We start from the raw sequence: 22919 nt of genomic DNA on the forward strand, positions 1-22919 counted from the left end.
ACATATGAAGGCTTGTTAGCGTATAGTCACAAAAATAGGCAGGTTTCTTTCTAAGCGTCACAGGGAGACATCATAGACTATTTTTAAAGTTTTATCATATTCTTTCCCTCTCCCAGGAGAGCTGATTTCTTAGTGCACTCTTGAGTCATGACAGATAATTAGGAAATCTGGTGAGGCTTTTGTGGTACCATATTTCTGCAATTTTTATATTGTTATAAAATAGCTTCAGGGGAGACACATACAAAAAATGTATAATAAGCGTGAGAGTGCATTAGCCTAAAGTATAATTTTATTGTTTTCCGTCTGTTGTGATTATGAAAATAAACTCTTTCATGCAAAGATCAGCGGGATAAGTCATCAGAAAGATGTTGTGTCTACCAACATGCCCCATTACGTGGTATAAATAAGAACACCTTATCAGGGTGGCCTTTTTTCACTTTTCCCCTTAGGAGCAAAGTCATTGCAATCTTCCCATTAAAAGAGTCATTCGCCCACCCTCCCGAACCAGCATCGCTTCAGGGAATAGTATTTGTTTCAACAAAATCATTCCTGAATATGGGATTCAGATTTGCAGTTCACATATTTCCAAGGTGACTGAAAAGGTTTGATTTCAAGAAAAGAACGATTTACATATCGCGGTTTTCCAAGATGTACTTCTTCCCTAGAAGCTGCGTAAACAATACGTGTGTACTTTCTGTGGAGAATGTCAGCGTGCTCGGTGAACACCCTTCAACGAAATTTTACAGCAGCAAACCAAGCAAGGAAAAAGTAGGCCGTTTGACCTTGAGCTTAGATATCCACAGTATGTAAGGTGCTAAAAGCTGTCATTCAGCCACATGTACTGATCCTTTTTTAAACTGTACAGTGATTTTATCAGATTGAAGAGAGCACGTGTGACTGCGTTACCTCAATCGCTGTCACCTCCTGCTGGAAGATGATGCCGAACGGAGATGGATAACGTAAAACCAATCCAAACTAATGATCTTTCGTAGCGTTATATTAACACCCCCTTTCAAACAAATGTTTGTATTGACTCATATGGAATAATATCACCGCCTGTTGTTTGCATTAATAGTAGGGGAGGGAATTTTGAAAGCAAAAAGCAGGATTTTCGTGTTTTGAAAATACTCTATAAACCACGTGGACCATATGGCCTTTGTTGTGCCCATTCAGAAAGTGTTCCTGAATCCCAAAAGACCACCAAGGAGCCGATTGTGATGCAATCCCACTAGGGTCATTTTATTCAAGCTCAGGCTTGGACTCACCACCAACACAGACATAGCAGGACATGAGGATGAAAACCCAAGCCCTCAGCGGGACAGGGTTTTTATAAGGAATTGTCAAGCAAGTGAGGGGCTGTCCAGCCTGGCAAGTATCTAATTGGATGATTATTGTAAGCTGACGGTGGGTGCTCTGAAGTAAAACCATGAACAACCACAAAGGATCGAAAAGTGCTTCCGGAACCACCCGACTCATCTTGACTGGCTGTTGCTAGGGACTAACTATGGGGTGTGGCCACAGATCATCTAGGTGGTTCTTCCTGGAACTTGGGTGCAGCTTAGGTTGAGCTGCAGGTCAAGTTCTCAGGTTCTTTTTCTTTTAGCATGAAGGCCAGTCTGTAGATGGAGTAGGTGTGGCCTCTCAGCCTTCAAATCTAATTTTTGGAAAACTTTTTATGTAGAGACCCCATCCTCTTAAACAAAAAAGAGACAAACAAAACAAAAACGAAGACAAAAACAAAACCAAAGAACAACAAAGGACTTCATGGCTCCTAGGGGATTTTATCCAAGTCTTCTAAATATAGTTTTAAAACATATCTGGGAATCGCTATGCTCAGAAAATCATTAATTTTTACAAAACAAGGCACGACTTAAAAAAAAAAAAAAGATCATGGAGAAGGAACAAATGGGTGACTTGGTCCTGTTCTTCTGACCACAGTAACACGGTTCATGAGGGCAGAGTCTTTCCGCTGCTGCTGTTCTATATAGGAAGCCGTCTTGTTCTTTCTACTTCCTGTGCTATATGAGGCCCCACCAAGAACTGACAACTGAGTCACAGAGGACAAGTGAGCTCACTGTTTTGTTTTTGGTTTTACCTTTAGGATTACCAAAACGCCAGAATTCATTCTCAAATATATATATTTGAGATGCCAAATCTTTTAAATTCAGACTCTGTTTTAGAGAACCTGACCTAAGATTAAACTCAGGTAAACTAAGAGGCTGGTACTAGCATACGTTTCTAAGTCCGTCGGGTCCCGTCCCCCCCCCAACCCCCCCCCCCCCCCGTCTCTAGGCTAATTCCCAACAAGACCAGCAGCATCTCCAGGTTACACACTCAACAAGGCCAGCGTCTACATGTTATTCCCCCAACAAACCTGCATCCCCCAGGTTACAAGCCCACCCCTTGCCTAAAGACCATCAATGCAGAGGGGAACAAAATTTAAGTTTATGATCTGACTCCCAGCACCAGTTATCATGTTAAAGGCCACAGTAGCTTTCTAATTAGGTGCTGGAAATATACTCCCTGCTTGCTGCTTACTATAAATCCTTGCCACAATAGACATTCAGGGCTCCCCTACCACCAAAGGTGTCCTGCGTGACAGCGGTGCATTGCGGGGGAGGGGAGAGTGAGAGCTAGCTCAAATAGAATAAAGACCCTGCTGTGAGTTGCATCAGATTGGCTCCTGTCTGTTTTGGGTGATGACTGACGTTTCCCTGGCACTACATATTCAATCTTCCATGCTTTCAATGTAAAGATAGTGAGCAGTAGATACCATATAGACTTCTCTGGCAACACAAGATCGAAATTTAGTTTCCAGAAAACTATTTCTATGTGGAGATGATGAAGCATGAAATCAACAACCTATATCAAGGAGGCATGGTAAGGAAAGCACTTCTCTTATTTGTTGATTTCAATTTATTATACAATTTGTTAATGTATAAACCCTTGTTTTTTAATCTGTGTCTTTATCACCAGACCCTTAGAATTTATTATATTCAATTTTATGGGGTTAGCTGCCTCATATACTTTATAAAAATATGCTTTTTAAAAAAAATTCACTCAAATGTATACACCTCATGCTTGAAAACCCAGGGACATAGGTGTGATAGGATTCTAAAGACTCTCCCATCTCCAGCCATCCATATCATAGTCTCTCAGAAGAGAGGAAAACATCAGTTCTCCAGACCTGAAAATGTATGGAGGAAAACAAACAAACAAACAAACAAATATCACATATATGAAAGCAAAGTCATTACCATCTGATCAAAGTGAGTCCAAGAGAGTGACAATCCTAAATGATGCTAAATGCATTTTTGAATATATGAAAACTTTCAATTTCCACAAAGAGCTGAACAGCTAAAGTATCAGTTTATATAGTACAGTTTGGAAGAACAAAAGCATACAAGTATTTAAACAAGGCATGCATTACAACGATTGCTATTCAGATTGAAAGACAATTTGTTGATTCTTGGTTGAGTGTTATAAATGAAGACTTTTGCAGTGGGGAGTGGGAAATGGGCAATATTTGCCAATAGGGAAGAGAAATGGAAGAGTACATGATGGTAAATAACGATTGGACAGAGTCAATGAGCTTGATTACCTCTGGATGACTGTAGGAGAAGGAAAGGAAGCAGAATTGACTGATGCAAGGAGACCTAACTACACACAGCATAAAATAATCAGCCTGTGATTCATCTGCTAATTAGTTTATTCTGGTGAATGAGAAGGATCCCTGAGTGCCTTCTAGTAGGTACCTTATATTGATAGCTCCGTAGTTTAGGAAGATTGTTTTTCAACAGTAAGAGAAGGAAATGTGCTAATGAAGAGAAAACATCACTTCCCACCATTGTGCTGAGACTCTATCAAAGACCACATGGCTTGCTGCACCAAGGAGTCAGAAGAGTCAATGATTATGGAATCATAAAGTCTCAATGCCTTCATTTTGGAGAGATAGTCATCTACACTAATGTTTCTTTTCCTTCCATTGTGGCAGCTTTCTCTTCTTGCCATGCTCTGGTCCTCATTTCCAACTATGCCCAAACCCTTCTAAATATATACATACAAAATACATACATACATACATACATACATACATACATACATACACTCACACACATACATGCATACATACATACATACATACATACCTCCGTTTCTTTAACTTCCAGGCTACACATGTGATCTTTTGGATTTGCTCATTTTTTTAGAACAAAGCTAATATTATTTTTTCCTGTCATATGACTACAATGGCTTCAAAAGTCCCAGGGAGGCATGAAAAAATAGGAAATACTTTTCCATGAGTTCATGTCCACACACAACCACAATTCACAACTATACAAAAGCAATTCAAACACTCATCACCCCAGAGACAGAATTCAATGTATCAGGAACTTGGTAAGGTATCATGTATATGATTTTGATATTGTATTATTTTTATTAATCTAAGTTGACACATGTGTTGTTCTGTGTGAATTCACATAAGACTGTCTGTACGGTCTCATATAACAAACTGCAGTGATTGTCAGATAAGGCCTTCTGCCCAAGAACATCACTAGTGTCTGTGAATTATGTGGAAATTACACATCGCTGAGCTACTGTGCTGGTCCTTTATATACCAGCATCCCAGCAATGGGCCCAGCAAATTGGGTGTTCATTTGTCTTCTGTAGATGTGTGGTCATATTTAATAAGTATAAAGAGGGTGAATTTCCATATTTTAAATTATTTTTTCTTCCATAAGTGGAAAGGACATGCATAGGACTTTCCTAATCCATCTAGTCTTTAACCCTGTGCCTATAGAACACTTGTTCAGTATTTGATTTTAGTAGACTCCTAAAGTGTCATTGCATAAGACAGAATAAATGGGGTCATGTTTTGATTTATTATAATAAAAGGTATATGACATTTTCTTATGATTATGTAAAAACATTTGAATAGATATATTTAAGAAATGCCATCTCAGCACCCATGTGGTAGAGGCAAGGGGATCATAAATTGAAGGCCAGCCAGGGATACATCATAAACTGTAGGACAATCTGTACAATGATGTCAGAGCATACTCCTTAGTCCTCCCAAATAGCTCAAAAGAGGGAAAAAAAGGTTATTTTCTGTCTTTGCTTATTCTATAGCAGTGATTCTTTTCCGACCTGTCACATTTTGATACATAGTTTGTGAGTGACATCACTCTGTGCCTCTCATTTAGATTGCAGTGAGAATAGATCCTCTTGGAGGGGACTGGGCCTTCTCAGCTTAAAAAAGAAAAGAGTCTACTATGAAAAAAAGAATGTTAGATTTTTGATTCATTTCCTTAAGAAAATGAGTAAAATTATTAAAACACCTCCACCTTAATGCCCATTTTAATGTAAATCTGAAATTACTAAAAATATATTTTCATAGAAGATTAAAATTGCAGTGAAAGACAATACAGCTTATTATCATAATAATGGGTGTGGCCTGACTTTATAAGTACTGAAGGGGTATAATTATTAATTGAACTAATATATTAGCTTACTGGAGAATTTTAGAAGAAACTACCCAAAGCAATACTTTTCTTTTGGGATATATTTTGTTTTGCTCTTAGGTAGTCTGAGAAATTTAGCTCATGTCAATTGGCTAGTGTTGCATTCCTGTGTCTGTCTATTTGCTTAATATATTCCAAATGTTCACACATGATAGGAACTAACCAATGTTGGCATGTAGACATTTCCAGATATGATTTTACGGCATTGCAAAGCCATGATATGGTTATTGTCTTCTACAACAATACATGTTCTCTAAGAGGTACCACTTAGAAAGAAATGCTCAAGTTGACAGTTTGCACTCTGGATTTATGTCATATGTCATTCTTCCTCGACAGGAAACACCTTCCTTGCTTACTTGATGGTCTTTGTCTATTTTCTGTTACTATAACAGACTGACACAGAATGAGTAATTTCTAAAGAAGGCAAGTTTTTCAGCCTACGGTTCTGAAGGATGGGAAATCCAAGGACGCAGCCGTGCTGTCTGACAAGGTCTCCTTTGCTTTGTTGAAATGTCACATGAACATAGAGGGAAGAGACAAAGAAGAGCAAACTGATTTTACAACAACTAACTTCGGGATGCACCTGTTTCTGTCATACTAGCATTAACTAATTCAAAAATCCTCAAGCACTGTGGTCCAATACTTTCCAGTGGATTCCACATCCCACCACTGCTACATTGGCATCAAGCTCCTAACAGATGAATTCTGGCAAACATACCAACCGTAGCACTGATTGTAAGCAATCTAGTCTTCAGGAACATGGCAATGGTAAGAGGGAAAACCCTAAAATAAGACTAAGAGAGTTTCTGATGTAAAAACAAAACAACTTAAAACCAAACAAGCAAAACAGAACCATTGGCTCCCTGTGTATTACTATGTATTAATTTTCACGTGACGAATCAAATCAACATGAAAAGAAAATTCTTTTTTGTAATGTATGTATAAATAGATAGGTACCATTATTTTCCGTTTCTAGCTGAAGGTTTTACCTCAAAGAAAAGTGAAAAGATTGATATAGTTTGGTTTACAACTAAAATCAAATACCAATCAGAACTATCAACTTGAGTTCCCAATGTACACACAGGAAAGACATCACCATCCTCCTGATAGATGAACGGATGATTTTGAATAACCACTGAGAAAGAGTTCAGGGCTAATACATGCTGCCATAATTTCAAGCTAAGCTTAACAAAATTTAGTCCATAAACTAGAGTTTTATTAGTCTGTATCATAACACCACAGCCATAAAAACATCAGTGTGTGTGTGTATTTGTGTGCGTGTGTGTGTTTGTATTTGTGTGTGTGCATGTGTGTGTGTATCTGTGTGTGTGTGTGTGTGTGTGTGTGTGTGTGTGTGTGTGTGTGTGTGTGTGTGTTGGAGACAGGGTATAATGTAACTCATGCTGGCCTACAACTTATTATGTAGCAGAGATGACCTTGAACTCTTCATTCTCTGGCCTGCTCAACCCTACCTTAAGCATGAGAATTGCAGATATATGCCATCATATCTAACTACCACCTGTGCAACATCTTAATTCATTTAATAATATGTAATCTAGGTTTTCAGGTGGTTGATTTACTTTTCTTAATGTTTTGGCTTTGTCTTTTTTTTTTTGCTTTAGCTATTTTTATGTCTTAAATTTATTTATTTTTGTTATATACATTCTGGGCAAAGTCAGGAAACACAGTGATTTGGGGGACTCAAATTAGTTAATCTCCAAGAATTGTAGTTCTTGAATGGGAACATTCAGACAGTGGTTTTCAGCATTTTAGAAAGTTTCCTCTTATTAAGTAAGAGTGACTCAACTGTGGCTAACTTTTGTAACAGGAGAAACAGGTCAAAACTGCCTAGCCTCAGGAAGGCTGGAAGCTACTGTTAGTTTTTGAGGGAAGATAGAGCCTTCCTGTGTGAAATCACCGTTCACCCAGGTGCCTAACCTCAATGAGATGCCTACGACTTTGACAACTCCGTCTCCTTCCCGCACACTCAGCTGCCGTGCCCATCAGTTCTACCTCAGAAATGTCATCCTAGTCACTCGAGACCCAAGTCATCATTCTGTCTCCTTAAGTTGGAACGGTTCTAATTGCTGTACAGCAAAACACCTTAAAGCCTAAACAACCAGTGTTCAGAACTCACACTCCTGCCCCTTTTGATAGACTTATAATAATTACACACAGGTAGGCAATAACAATAAGATTGTCTCATGTATGCACTGTGAAAGAATCAAACCATGTCTTTGACAGTCCAAGGCCTAGCTTTGCAATAGTGGATCTTTAAATAGTGGGATTAGCTGGAGGGGGCAGCTAAAGGGAGTAGCGGTAATTGAGGCTGTTTGTTTTGGCTTTGTGTAGTTTGTGTATGCCTTGTGTAAAGGAATTGGGGCTTTTATATGCATATATACATATACTCTCATATATGTTTTATATAATATATTATAAAATATATTACATTGTTATGCATAATACATATATAAAATATTTTAATTGCATACTTGATATTTTATTAATATTATTTTATAACTAATATTCAATGGATAATTAAATAATCATGAAATTTGGATTTATTAATATATATTAACTATAATTTATAAAATATAAATTATTATATATAATATATAAAATTTATTCTTACTCTACCAGAGCTTCTCATAACTATTCCAAGTTGCTTTATAAAAAAGTAATAATAGTATTAAATTCCAGTAATTATCTAATGTTCTGTTTCTGTTTTCTTTTCATATTATGGTCAGTAAATATGACACTTGTTTTATTCTACAGAACATGTGTGTTTATATTTCTTTTAAGATGAGAATTTATAAATACTTTACATCATCACTGTGGAAAAACTACTTGACAAGAACAGCTATTGGAAGAAACTTGATTTAGTTCACTGTTTATGTGTCCAGCCTGTTACTCTGAAGAAAGTATAGTGGTGGGAGCCTGAGGATACTGGTAACATTATATCCATACTCAGAAGATGATTGGGAAAGAGATTTTTAAGCGCCCTTTCTCCTTTGTATGTAGCCAAAGACTCCAGTCTCTGCAATGCTACTGCCCTACTGCCCTACTGCCGTACTGCCCATATTCAGGGATTTTGTTTGTCTGTTTGTTGTTTTGTTTTTCTTTTTGTTTGTTTCTTCTTAGTTAAATTTCTCTGATAAAAATCCTACAGACATGTCCCAAACTAGGCTTCATAAACTACTGAAAATCCTCTCAAGCTGAAAATGAAGTTACACATCAGCTAATGACATCATGGTTCTCAGCCAAGAGAAAGATTTCTTTGTGTTTGTGTATGAGTGTGTTTAAAAACAAATTTTAATTTAAATATATTTTGAACATTTAAAGTCTATGAGTTATTAGAAAATTCGAGAAAGTAGAACAGAGACATACAGTTCTTTTCTGCTGTCACCATGCCTGGTAACAATGGGGTAAAATCTCATTTTGTAAGAACTTTCCTATGGATAACTAAGGCTATTCTTACATGGTATTCTCTCTAGCTATATTTCATTCTTCCTGCTTGTGTTGTGTTTTATAGACATGAGCAGAAACGACATCCCATATTCATCACAAAGAAAACAATGCAGAATATTGGCTACCATGAGTTACAAATACAACTGCAGGCTGTATGTGCAGTCATTTCATGGAACCTGAACTTTGTCATCTTTGGGAAGGGCATAGGAAGAAAGGTACCTGGGTCACGATTAACAAACACACTGGCTGTATCAGGTAGATATAATCTTAACAAGTCTTGGAAAGACATAGAAACATATTAGATAAAGATATCTTGGGGGAACAAAGGATAATATTTGGAAAAATCTGAAATAATGAACTCATTAAAAATGGTCTGTGTTATACATGCTTGTTTCTGTAATTGCTGTATCCATTCTTTAAACTGTTGTTCTTTTGTAGTGTGAGAGTGTGTGTGTCTATTGGTGTATACTTACATACTACCTATGCCCATATACATAATTTATATTATAGAGAACAAGTAAAACCACATCATACTACAGATGCGGACATTTGTCACCATTGCTCTGAAAATCACGGCCACTGTTTTACTTATTTAAAAGCTATCCATGGCCATTTTATGAGCAATGAACTAATAGCTACGTAAGTGTCTTTAAAGGTATCGGCACGGATTATATAAACGTTTGGCATCTGTGAGTAGTGCAACAAATATATAGTAATAAATAGTGTTGGAAGATAGGATTTTCAGCTTTATGAGACTGTTCTCATAATTAAGAAGATACATCACCTTTAAATTATAAGACTTTTCTCTTTTGAGCGTGACAGAAATTATTACAGAAAATGAAGCTATGCTTGACATAATGATCAAAGCATACCTGTGCACAATTATTTAGATAATGAACTGTTTAAACAATTATACAACTTCATAGGATTTCAAAAATGAAATACACAAAATAGCCTGGTTTCCTTTGCTCATATTTATCTAAAAAGGTGTTTCACTCAGTCTCACTAAGAATATCTCTTTCTCATCATTCTCCAAAATTAAATTGCATGTCAGAGACTTAATAAAGTGTAAAGCTGTAATTGTTGAGCATCAGCTCGTCTTGAGTTTTAAGTATAAAATATACTATGAACAAATATTATTCTGGAAACTTAATTGACCATTCCATTTTTCAAACGTTTCCTATGTTTTGTTCTTGGGATAAATTTATGTGATACTCTTACAGGACTGCCTTTATTCTAAATTTGGGCAATTTATGAAAGTATAGATTGGTCTCCAACAGATGGAGCACTATCTGTGTGTGTGTGTGTGTGTGTGTGTGTGTGTGTGTGTGTGTGTGTGTGTGTGTAATTTCCAGTGTATTAGACAATCATAACTGAAGTACAATCCCACGTACAACTAAGTAGAATTATCTAGACTATCAGATTCTTTTTATCTATATTTCATGTATGTAATTTATACTGCTTAACAACATGTGAGAGTTTTAATTGTCATCTGAACACAAACTTTGGTAGAGGCTCTCAAGAAGAGATCTTCTATAACAGGTTGGCCCATAGGCATGTCTGTGGGACATTGTATCAACTTTCAATAACAGATGTAGAAAGACTCAACCTATAAATCAGAAAGCCATTCCCTGAGTTTGTTTCCTGAATTGTGTAAGAATAAAAAAAGAGAACTGAGAAGAAGGCAGGAAAGCATATTTTTTTTCTTTCTTGAGTATGAAAGTGATCAGCTGCTTGAAGTTCCTGCCTTGATTTCGCTGTAATGATGGACTCTAACTTCTTCCCTTAAGTTGTTTTGAGCCAGGGTCTATCATGACAATGAAAAGGAAATTAAAGATACCTTGGTTGTTTTTAAATATATCAAATATATGTTAAATATATATAATTCACAACTTTTTAAAATGTCCATTGTATTTAATTTGCTTAGTGGTAAAATTTTGATTCTTTCAATTCTTTCTACCTGTGCCTTTTTAACATGTCTGTTTGTGTGTGTTTTCTTCCCTAAGGAAAATTCTACTCAACTATAAATGATAGTCTTCATACTGATTTAAGTATCTAGAGAAAAGAATGTATTTTGAAGGACAGAATATTTCTCAAAAATAACTAAAATTAAATTACCCTTTGTAAATTCACACAGTCAAAGCAGAAAGATGATCAGATAATCATTGTTAAATCTGGTGAAGTCAACCATAAAGAGGAGGAGAACCAGCCACCCAAATATCTCTTTTCAGCCAATGAATGTTGGTGGGAAACAAAATAGAAGGCAATTATTTTTCTAGAATGTGTCCACATAGTTGAGGTCTTAATTTCTTTTTAATATTAAATTTAATGTTAATGATAGCTTAGTATTATGTTGCATAGCTCTTAATAGCCATGAATGATCTCCTTACTGATTTAGTTAACCTGATGAAAATATTTTCAGTGTTCAAACATCATAAGATGATATTAATACTCTAAGACACATTAGAATGTATCTCATAATAACATAATAACTATTGAAGAGGACATTTTTAGAATAAAACATGAAGTCTTTCACTTGACTGTCCCACTGGAGAAAGCTGACTTGAGGGGGGAAAAACGTATTTTATAGTTCCCCAAAGAGCTATGAATCCCATATCTGCCAAAACAGATTAAGCAGTCGGTTTGGGAGATAAGAGCTCCATAGGGAGAACATTTAGGGTCCAATTAAGTTTGGATGTCAGCAAAGCTAAGTGGAAAGGCGGTCCATGATTCTAGGCTATGAGGTAGGATTTACAGCCACTGAAGACTGCATGATAAATACTAAAATTGCAGGTCAGCTCAAAGTCTGCTTCAACTCTGTGTTGAGCAGCCATTCAATTGCCCTTGAAGTGTCCCACAATTATTATCACGGACTCTTAGAGTCCTTCCAGGTCAACTCTCTATCTCTGTGACAAATTCTTTGGAACCTTCTAAGTATGCCCAAGACAGGGGGAAAAAAGAAGACTCATTCTTTGTTTAGACTCTTCCAAGGGTGAGGTGCGTACTGTCTGGCAAGGCAAGTAAGCTCTTCAACAGAGAAGGCATTTTTATATTCTTAAATTGATTTGATTCTACATATTCCTCATGCTAGATTGGTTATGATGTAGAGCTATGATGAGAGCCCTCCATGGAGGGTGTAAAACAACTACATTCTGGATACAGAAAGCTCCACACTTTTGAAGACATGGAACTGTTCGAATGTGGGTTCTTCTTATTTCCAGTTGAGTGAATTTGGGTATTTAAATATTAACATCCCTTTATATGGTTGACAAGCTGAGTTAGAAGACTTCTTTTATGAGATTTTGGCAGTTTTAAAATTTGACCCATTAATAAGTTCTCAATTAAGTCTGAGTTTAGTCTTTCAATAGATTCTTCTATCAAATGGTGCTTGAAAAACAACAACATTGATAAATATTTCCAGTCTTTCAAGGTTCCCTAAGAAATGAAGATTCCAAACATTTAAACATGTGATAATAATACAATTTTCCAAGATAACTTATGAAGGCAACTTGGCTCAAATGAGGCTAGGGGCAGTTCTGAGAAAAAGTAATGTTTAAACGAGCTAGGATGATGAATGGAAATGAAAAGAGGTCAAGGGAGCCAGAATTACATGCTAGAAAACAAGGTTAGATCAAGAAATAACAGACATAAACACTGCCCAATGTAGCTTCCCTCTGGTATGTCCATTCCATATGTATTAATCGTATTAGACTAGTGGTTAAAATTTCTGAGAACAAAGAGTATATGGCATCTTAAGATGAATCTCTTAAGAGAATGAGAAACTACTGAGAATGGTTAATCGGAATACCAGTTAATCGTGATCATGTCAGTTAAGTAAGGATAAAGTGAATGTTGAGGTGGATCCATGAGAATGAAAAGAATACAAGTTCTTCAAGTTCACAGAAGCCTATCTGGGATGTGCCACTCACCTTTTGGAAGATCCTAGTATGTACTGTCAAATTTAAGCAGAATTTACATGGCCCATTAAGTCCCAATTTACTTTTAGAAAGCTCTGGTGTATAAACACAGCCATCATTCTTCAAAGCGCCCTCTCCTTCTTTCAGAATTTTCCTAGATTTAATAAAAATCACAAAGCCCCTGGCACACACCTTCATAAACACTGAACCCATTCTCACGATGCTTGTAAAAGTAGTCCTAAATTTCTGGGTGGGTTCCCATATTTTTCTTGCAAAATATAGCAAGCTTTTAGTGTTTCCTTTGTCTCTAACAAATCAGGAAAACATTAAGTAGGGTATAATATGCTACTAAGTGCTAATATGTGCTAAGACAAGGTTTGGATGGTGTGGGAAGGTGAAAGGAAAATGGTCAAATTCTAGTATCCATGGGAACGGTACTAGCCACTTGTTGTATTAAGAAAATCAAGTGCTTAAGCATTCTGATTTTAAAAACTCCACAATGTACTGCCTTTAGTTCTCTACACTCATGTTTCTCCAAAGTGCTTCACTGTAATAATACAAAATTCAGAACCATTGGCACATACGAAATTCACCCCATGCCTGAATGGGCACAAGAAATAGAATGTTGCCAAGTGACCGCTCGGGAATGCTTGAAAGCGTATACTTGAATGCATATACTCAGAGATAAAGTCAGGAAGTGCAGAATCTCTCCAGCTGAACAGCTAGGAAAGGGAAAATGGCCCTTTTGTAAACAATAGTATGGCAGAGTTTCAGCTAATGATTTTTGTTTCTGTCATTCCCAGCTACATTTGCTGAGGAAGAGAGATGACCTTGTAGGATGTGGATATTACGTGTTTCTTTTTGTGAAGATAGGACCTCTGTGCTCCTACCAGCCCAAAAATATAATTAAGGAGCAGGTGTTTGGCTACTTCTCTTCGTTTATTCTCCGGAAACAAATTTCATACAATGATTATTTGCTAGGTGCCCTTGGTCGTACTTAGAAACTACTCATACAATTATCAAAGGTTCTTTGAGTTGAGAAGACAGTGTGTTTATTAAGTTGGGAATAAAGTTATGCATAATATATCATCTCTTTTTTATCCCATTTCTGACTTATTCACAAACACATTTTATTAGCACATGAAATTATGTTCCCTTTAAATCCTAACTCTGGTTAATTTGCTCACGTGGTGCATATTTCCTTATGAGTCCATAGAGTTAATGATCTTTCATATCCATATGTATAAACTGTAGATTTAGCTGCTGATCATTTTAAGACAAGATACATTAATTTCTATCTCTGAAATTTGTTCCCACCTTCACTCGCTTTTCCAAGACTACATTAGAGATTCAACTTCATGAGGTTAGGAACTGTGTCATAATGTTTGCTGGGCTATGCAACTAGAACATTCTTTTCCACATCATGACATCTTCACTTAATCAATTATGAGATTCATTTTCTAGTCATTCGCCAATTACAAATTGACCCTTTAATAAAGATTTACTTATTTTTATTGCATACAAGTGTTTGTTCTGAATGTATGTATTGTACCACATATGCGTCTGGTGCCAATAGATACCAAAAGAGGGCATCAGATACCCTGGGACTAGAGTTACAGTCAGTTGTGGTCCTCAATATTGCTGGGGATTGAACCTGGTTCCTCTGAAAGAGCAGCAAGTGATGTTAATTGCTGATTCCTCTCCTCAGTCATTGTGTATTGGTCTTAATAGCATAGAAGAACTTGTAGGTACCAGCTTCTCGAACAAATAACTTTCGCACACACTATTTTTACCTTCACTCTAACAAGCTCTCCCTTAAATATTTTCTGGACTAAGCAATTCTTAGGTTTGGTTCGTTTTTTGTTTGTGTGTATATATTGTGTATGTGCGTGCATATGTGAGTGAGAGGAGGATATGTGTAGTCTAGAAGGTGACACTGAGCGTCCCTGTCTCACACTGGATGCCTTATTCTCTAGCGAGAGGGTCTCATTGCGGTTCACTATTTCCACCAGACTTGCTGGTCAGTGAGCTCTTTCCATCTCATTCCTTCAACACCGTAGTTATAGGCATATGTAGCCATCACTGGCTTTTACGTCAGCATGGTTGATTCAAACTCCAGTGGTTTTCTCACTTATACACCCAGCACTTTACACACTAATCTATCGACCCAGGCTCAGGAACTATTAAGTATTACTAAGTTTTGAATATGCTTGACCAGACACAAAGAAGTTTTCTCTTCATCTTTCTATCTCTTGATCTTTTTATAAAGATAGGCCTATGTTTTATTGCATACAAGTGTTTGCTTGAATGGATATACTTTACGACATATATGTCTGGTGTCAGCAGAGGCCAAAAGAGGGCATCAGATACTCCGGAAGTAGAGTTATAGTCAGCTGGCTTGTTTGTTTATTGTTGTTCCTTTTTGGTCCCCATTGTGCCAACCAGAATTTATATTTTACATCTTGTTTTACATTAATACTTACTTTTTTAAGTTTTCATACATTTATACAATGAATTACGGTCTTATTACTCTTTAGTCCCTCCCTCTAACTCCCCTTGAGATCCACCAAGCCATATTGTTATTAATATCCCCCTAAATTACCGTTGACCATGTATAATTGTGTGGAGCCTATAACTGTGACATTGACAACCTACTAGCAACCACACCACCCCCCGCGAGATGGCTTCCTATCTCTTAACAAGCATCAATCACTCATAGCTCCTCAACTAGCTATGAGGTTCAACCACTATCAAGTGCAAAAAGAAGCTTCTCGGACTGAGGTTGTGAACAGCTTAAGTCTGTGAGTATAAATAAAAAAGTTAAGAAGGTAGCTTGATAGCATGACTATTGTGCTTTAAGACATTACCAATAGTGCCCTGCTAGGACCTATGACCTCCCCGCCATGAGCCGGGAGGAGACATGTCAGGAGACAGATGTAGTAACAGATGGTCCAGTGGAACATCCTTGAAGATAGACGCTTTAAACTCCCCATCTGCATTCTTCTCTACATTTCTAACTGTAGCTTCCTCCCATGCCTCATCGCATTCTCCCTTGGTGTTATCAGCTTATAATTTCCTAGTAAGACCTCATTTGTAATGTCCTGCACATCTCTTATGTCTGACAATAATGATAATTTTTCTAACTCCTGATTGATGTTTACAACACCTCTGTTGCCTGGCATGTGCAGATGTTATTTTCATGCTCATTTTTGGATTATTTAAGAAGATTGCACATAGCACATCCAAACAGACATGGCACAGAAATCTTTGCAAGAGTTCTGGGTTTTTCTTCATACTTGATGTGACCACATCTCATTTATCACGTGTTTCTTTTCCATTTCTCGTGTGTGTGTGTGTGTGTGTGTGTGTGTGTGTGTGTGTGTATGTGTATGTGTTTGTGTGTGTTTGTATGTATGTGTGTGTGTGTGCGCACGCGCGTGCGCGCCTGAAGGTGACTGATTCTGCTAGACTAGTGACTTCCACACTGTGCCTGTCGCTATCTCACTCTTAACACTGTGCCGCCATACCAACCTTTGTAGTTGTTATAAAAGTGCTGATTTTCATACTCAAATGTTAGCAGTTTACCGACTGAGCCATCTGCCCATCCCTTATTATGTTTGCTTTGTCTTAAATTTCTTACCAGTCTTTTAGTCATGAAGCAACACTCCGCTCTAGGCAGATGTGAACAGTAAGCACCTCAATAATTTCAGAGCAGTTGGTCATTATTATTCTAAACAGGTTCAGTAGCCTCTTCACAATAACCCATGCCCGTTTTGCCTGTCCTGGTATTGCTTAATTCTTAGGTTGTACACAAATGCCCTAACCCCTAGTTCTCTACTAATCTTGATTGCTGACTGTCAGAATTTTTTTCTTTTTTAATTTCAGCCCAATATGAATGGAGAAAGTTGGATTACCTGGTCAGTGTGTATGTGGGGTATACTCCAGTACTTTCTGAATATCAGGAAAAAAAATGGAGCTTTAAAATAAAATTGCATTTCTCCAATATATCGCCTTCTCAACTCTAGAAGACTTTTCAAAAATAATTGCCAGTGTTCCCGTAACTTCATTAGCTTTTCCCTTAACACTCTAGTAAGTACGTCACCCAGAGCTACAGACATGATACAATTCAGTAATTTGAGAGGAAATTGGGGCCAGCTCTTTTGCAGTATCTAAGACATTCTACTTTGCTTCCTTACCTTTCTGCCAAGTTCTGGCATTTTTCCACTTACTTTTAGACTCCTCTACCCAGAGACTTTTTTCATACTTGGACTCAGCCTTCAAAATGCTGTCTCTCGGGCTTTCAAGCACCTTCAGGCTGATAGCTAACTTCCCCTCTCTCCTTCTAATTGAGTAAACACTTTTACGTTTCCAGCCGCTGGCATGTGTCTGCCAGCATGTTAAAGCAAAAGGGAGATTTTGGTATAGAAAATTATAGTAAAACATATCTGTCTTTCCATGATAGGTAATGTTGCTAACTTCTCACCAGATAATAAGAGAGAGTATCCCTTTTCAGTGTAGACATATGAAAGTAGCATGTGTTTGCTCAAGCAGTAGAGTTTCCAAATATTCCTTCCTAAAAGTCATCCTTTCTTCTTGGAATGCTTCTTTCTGTCTTTTAAACTCATAATTATGAGCTATTAATTTTCACAGAACTTGAGGAATAGAAGAAAACACACACTAATGAAAGACCAGCATAAGATTCTCTTTGTTAAATATTTTCTTTTCTTTATTTTTGGCATTATAATATGACTACATAATTTCTCCCTTCCCTGTCCTCCCTCCAAACCCACCTATGAACCCCTCCTCTTTCTCTTTCAAGTTTGTGTTCTCTTTTCTCATTAGTTGCTATTATGTGCATGTATGTATGACCATATATAGTTCTAAATAAAATCTCAATTTGTTTAATGTTCCTGGTATGTGTGCTTTCAGAGTTGACCATTGGATAATGACTATTTAGACACATATTGTGTATATTTCCCTGCATTAAATAATGTATGTCTATACATACTTTAAAGCTATCTGCTACACACTAGAAAATACTCTTTTCTTATAAACAGTATATTTTGATCAGTTTTTCCTTTGTTCTTAGTCACCCCAGATGTTCCCACCTCTCTACCCACCCAGTTTCATTTTGTCTCTTACTCCCCCTCCCCTACTCTCAAACAACATAAAACACAAAAACAAAAGACACATATCCAAGCCAAACAAACAAATACAAAAAAACAAATAGAGCATCTTAAAATGGAGTCTGTTGTGTGGGGGCCAACTGTTGCTGGGTATGAGACCTGCTGTGGAGTGTGATTGGTGTGCCAAGTGATGCTTCATTGGAGAAAATGGATTTTCCATTTCTCAGCAGGTATCAATTGCAAATAGCTCATTAGTTATGGATGGGACTTTGTTTCTATCCCTCCTCCGTACTGGGATTTTATCTGGTTTGAGCTTGTGCAAGTCTTGTGCCCCCTGTCACAGTTTCTGTGAGGTCATATGTGCTTCAGCCCTCCTGTCTCTGGGAAATGCTGTTAGAATACACTTTTTTTTTAGATTCTAATATAATTTCATTTTCCTCTTCCCTTTCTCTAAATTCTCCCAAGTACACCAAATACCTCCCATATGTTTCTAAATTTAATCTGTTCAGTATATATATAGTAAGCTCTGAATGTTAATATTCATATGGAAATTTTATAGAATTTGTTTAGTAAGTTTGTTTTGAAGCTTTCCATTTTCCAATCCTGTCTATGTCTACAAATAGAAATATTAGTTTCTGGGAATCATTTGTTGATAATTTTATTTAATTCCCTTTTTAATATAAAAATATCTTCTATAGGACTGTCTGAAAAAAAATAGAGCATAAAGCAAAAGTAAATACCTAAAGTCTTCATTCAGTATTTATTTATGGTAGTGGGAATTGGATCCAATGCTTGCAGCGTGCTAAACATAGGCTCTACCACTGAGCTACTGGACCTAGTGCATGGAGTGGCGGCTTTATTTAGCATAACATTTATAGCCCATCATCTCACATAAAAACATTTAGACAAATGAAAATCACATTTGAGAATTTACAATTAGAATTTTAAGCAGAAGACATTTTTATAAACTTGCTAAGTAACCTTTAAAATGTTAATAATGGCAATAATTTAAATATGGATGCCTTTCTTTTTATTACTTGGAGAAGTTGAACTTTCTTTCTCCATGGCTTACTATTCCCAGCCCTTCAAATCTGGTGAGTGACAACTAAAATATACAATATTCATAACCAAAAAAATCAACCTGCTATGTATTAAGGTTAATTTTATTTAAAGTGATATTTTCCCAAATAATTTACTTTTCATAAACTTTATTATACAAATTTGCAATTAGGAACTGTTACAAATAACTTATTTTTATTGAAGATTTGAAGACAAACAGATTTTATCCAAAGCTCTCAGTTTCATCATGAATGACAATAATAATTAGGTTCTAGAAGCTGAATTATTTTATTAGTAAATTTTATGGATTGCGAGTAATTATAATTTGAATTAAGCTTAGAAAAAGGACAGAGTTTTCTACCATAGCCTGTGTAGACATATTCTCTACAGCTGTGTCATAATAGCAAGTGCATAGTTACAAGCAATAAAGCTACATCCTGACACATCATTACTGTGCAAAGGTCACAGTTCCGTTAAGGACCACTGCCAGTGTTCTGTGCATTTCCACAAGTATATAATGATAGGTATCTACCATGTAGAGAAATCCACTGTCTTCCAGTTTTCCAGTTTTCTACTTATTCCATACTGCCCTACCCCTTGGAAAACACTCATCTTTTGGCGCTTGAATCTTTGCATTTTGTTTCCAAAATGCTATGGGATTGAATCATGTAGCATGTAGTCTTTTTAGACCTATATACTTCAGTTAATGACACATATTTAAGTTTCTTGTATATCTTTTCATAGTTTATTACATTTGCGTAGACGAGAAAATGCACTCATAGCTAGTTCCAAGCCAGTGCCCATAATCCCAAACTCCAGTTGGCCCAAACCCCAGGCCTGCTATAGCAGTTGCCAGCATGACCCGCCAAGCTTCTATGCAAGTGTCTTAGAATAATCAGTATGGACCAGTTGTCATGCACGCTTTGAAGACCAGGGCCAGGCAAGCAACCAAGTTTCATGCCCCTCACTGCCTGGACAATTCCTATATTCTCAGGTTGAATACATCTTGGTGCCAATTCAGTGCATCCAACTGCAGGCCATGTGTGATTGTTTAAATATCCTCCTGGAAATAGCTTCTAGACCTATTGCTATTATTTTCCAATCACTAGACCCTTCTCAATAGATAGGTTAAGTCTTCAGACTTTTATCCAAAGTCCAATCATCTACTTATAAAGAAACCAACTATCTACCTCTAGACCTCCAACATCTAGTCAATTTGTCTAACATACATACACAAGGGCCTTCCCAAAATCTTCTCAGTAGACATTGGAATGAAAAGTATGTCTAGACAAAGACAACTTTTAAAAACTTGAATAAATTCTCACAAACAACAAATGGCTGCACAGACCAAGGTCACAAAAACATGAGAGAGCCAAATGATCCAGTCAGCTAGCAGTAGAAACCCCAAGGAAATGGATAGGAATGGATACAAATGCCCTCGGTGTGTGAAACTGCAAAAAGGAAACAGCTATCTATGACAATGATCAGGGAATGGCATTGGGCTCTGACTCCAAAGGTATTGACAACAACAACAACAACAACAACAACAAAAAAAAAAAACCAACCAGACTAAACAGGATGTTATAGTACTGATATAGACTAAACAGTATAGTATAGTACAGGATATATAGTACAGGTCATATATCACCACAGAAAATGATGCAGTGAGCAGAGTCAAGAGGCATCCCCCTGGGCTGGCAGAAAAATATGTCAATTGTACATATGATGAGGTTAATAACCCAAATATGTAAAGAATGGTTTTAATACTATAGTAGCATATTTGGTAGGCTGGTTAACAATAAACAAAACACTCTAGTGGGAATTTCTTAGATAAAGACTTACAAATAGCCAACAGAAAAAGGAAAAATTATCAGCCTTACTAATCACAGGGAAATATAAATTCAAACTGAAATGTGGTTTCTTTATTACTAAAGTCCTATAGTACAACTTGAAATAAGGGGTGGTGATACCTCCAAAGATTCTCTGATTGTACAGGAATGTTTTAGCTACCTTGGGTTTTTGTTTTTACATATGAAGTTGAATACTGTTCTTTCAAGGCCTGTAAAAAATGTGTTGAAATTTGATGGGGATTACATTACATATGTAGCTTGTTTTGGTAAAAATGATCATTTTCACAGTTAATCTAACCTATCCATGAGCATGGCCGATCTTTCCATCTTTTGATATCTTCTCCAATTTCTTTATTCAAGGACTTGAATTTTTTCTATACACTTGCATGGTTAGAGTTACCACAAGATATTTTACATTATTTGTGGCTCTTTGCGAAGGCTGTTGTTTCCATGACTCTCAGCATCTTTGTTGTTTGTATATAAGAAGGCTACTTTTGGAAGTGGTCAACCAAAGACTGGTCCAACTTGAAACCCAGGCCATGAAAGGGAGCCCACATAAAAGGGAGAGACAGGGACTAGATGCTGGATAGTTGAGAAAGCTAGAATAGAACCAAACACAATTGACAAAAAAAATAAAATTAAATTAAATAAAAATAAATAAAATTTCAAAATCAATAAAATGACTCCTAATAATATTCTATTATAATTGTAAAGAAGAGCCGAGTATAATCATCCTCCGACAGACATCATTCAGCAACTGATGAGAACTGGTAAAGAGACCCACAGCCAAATATTAGGCAAAGCTTGTGGACTCCTACTGAAGAGGGAGAGGAAGAATGGTAGGAGTCAGGTGAGTCAAGGGCACAACAAGAAAACATCTCATGGAATCAACTAAGCAGGGCTCAAGGAACTCACAGAGATCTGTCATATAGGGAGCCTATATGAGTCTGACATAAGTCCTCTACATACAAGCTATGGTTATATAGCTTAGTGTTCTTATGTGATACCTAACAGTGAAAGCAGGGGCTTTCTCAGACTCTTTTTCCTGCTTTTGAATCCCGTTTCCTCCCCCTGGGTTGTCTCATCTGGTTTTAAAATGAGCGGATATGCCTAGTCTTATTGCAACATGATATGCCATGTTTTGGTATCGCTAGAAGCGCTGCTCTTTTCTGAAGGGAAACAGAAGAGTGGATCTAGGGGAAAGAAAGAGAAAAGAAGAGGAGCTGAGGTTAGAACATAATACAGGAGAAAAGAATGTCTTTAGAAGCTACGATGTGACATTACCACATTTTATTTTTTTAGAAGGAGTAGTATCAAAAGACTTAACTAACCATGTTGGTGAGGACAAACAAGGAAGGAAACCGCTGCTGGTAAGAATGTAAATTAGCGGAGAGAGAGACCTCACCGCCTGGTCAGGTGGGCACTCCTGAGGCTGCAGAGCAGAAGAGACCACCAACACTGCCCACCCCTGCCCACATCCCTGGCCCAAGAGGAAACTGTATAAGGCCTCTGCGCTCCCGTGAGGGAGGGCCCAGGAGCGGCAGGACCCCTGCCTGAGACACCGCCGGAACCTGAAGGAAACAGACCGGATAAACAGTTCTCTGCACCCAAATCCTGTGGGAGGGAGAGCTAAACCTTCAGAGAGGCAAACAAGCCTGGGAAACCAGAATAGACTGCTCTCTGCACATACATCTCGGACACCAGAGGAAAACACCAAAGGCCATCTGGAACCCTGATGCACTGAGGCTCCCGGAGGGGGCGGTGCAGATCTTCCTGGTTGCTGCCACCACAGGGAGCCCGAGGGCAGCACCCCGCAAGCAAACTTGAGCCTCAGGACCACAGGTAAGACCAACTTTTCTGCTGCAAGTGACCTGCCTGGTGAACTCAAGACACAGGCCCACAGGAACAGCTGAAGACCTGTAGAGAGGAAAAACTACACGCCCGAAAGCAGAACACTCTGTCCCCATAACTGACTGAAAG

Source organism: Rattus norvegicus, chromosome 17, assembly GCF_036323735.1.
Source record: "Rattus norvegicus strain BN/NHsdMcwi chromosome 17, GRCr8, whole genome shotgun sequence".
Taxonomy (NCBI): Eukaryota; Metazoa; Chordata; class Mammalia; order Rodentia; family Muridae; genus Rattus; species Rattus norvegicus.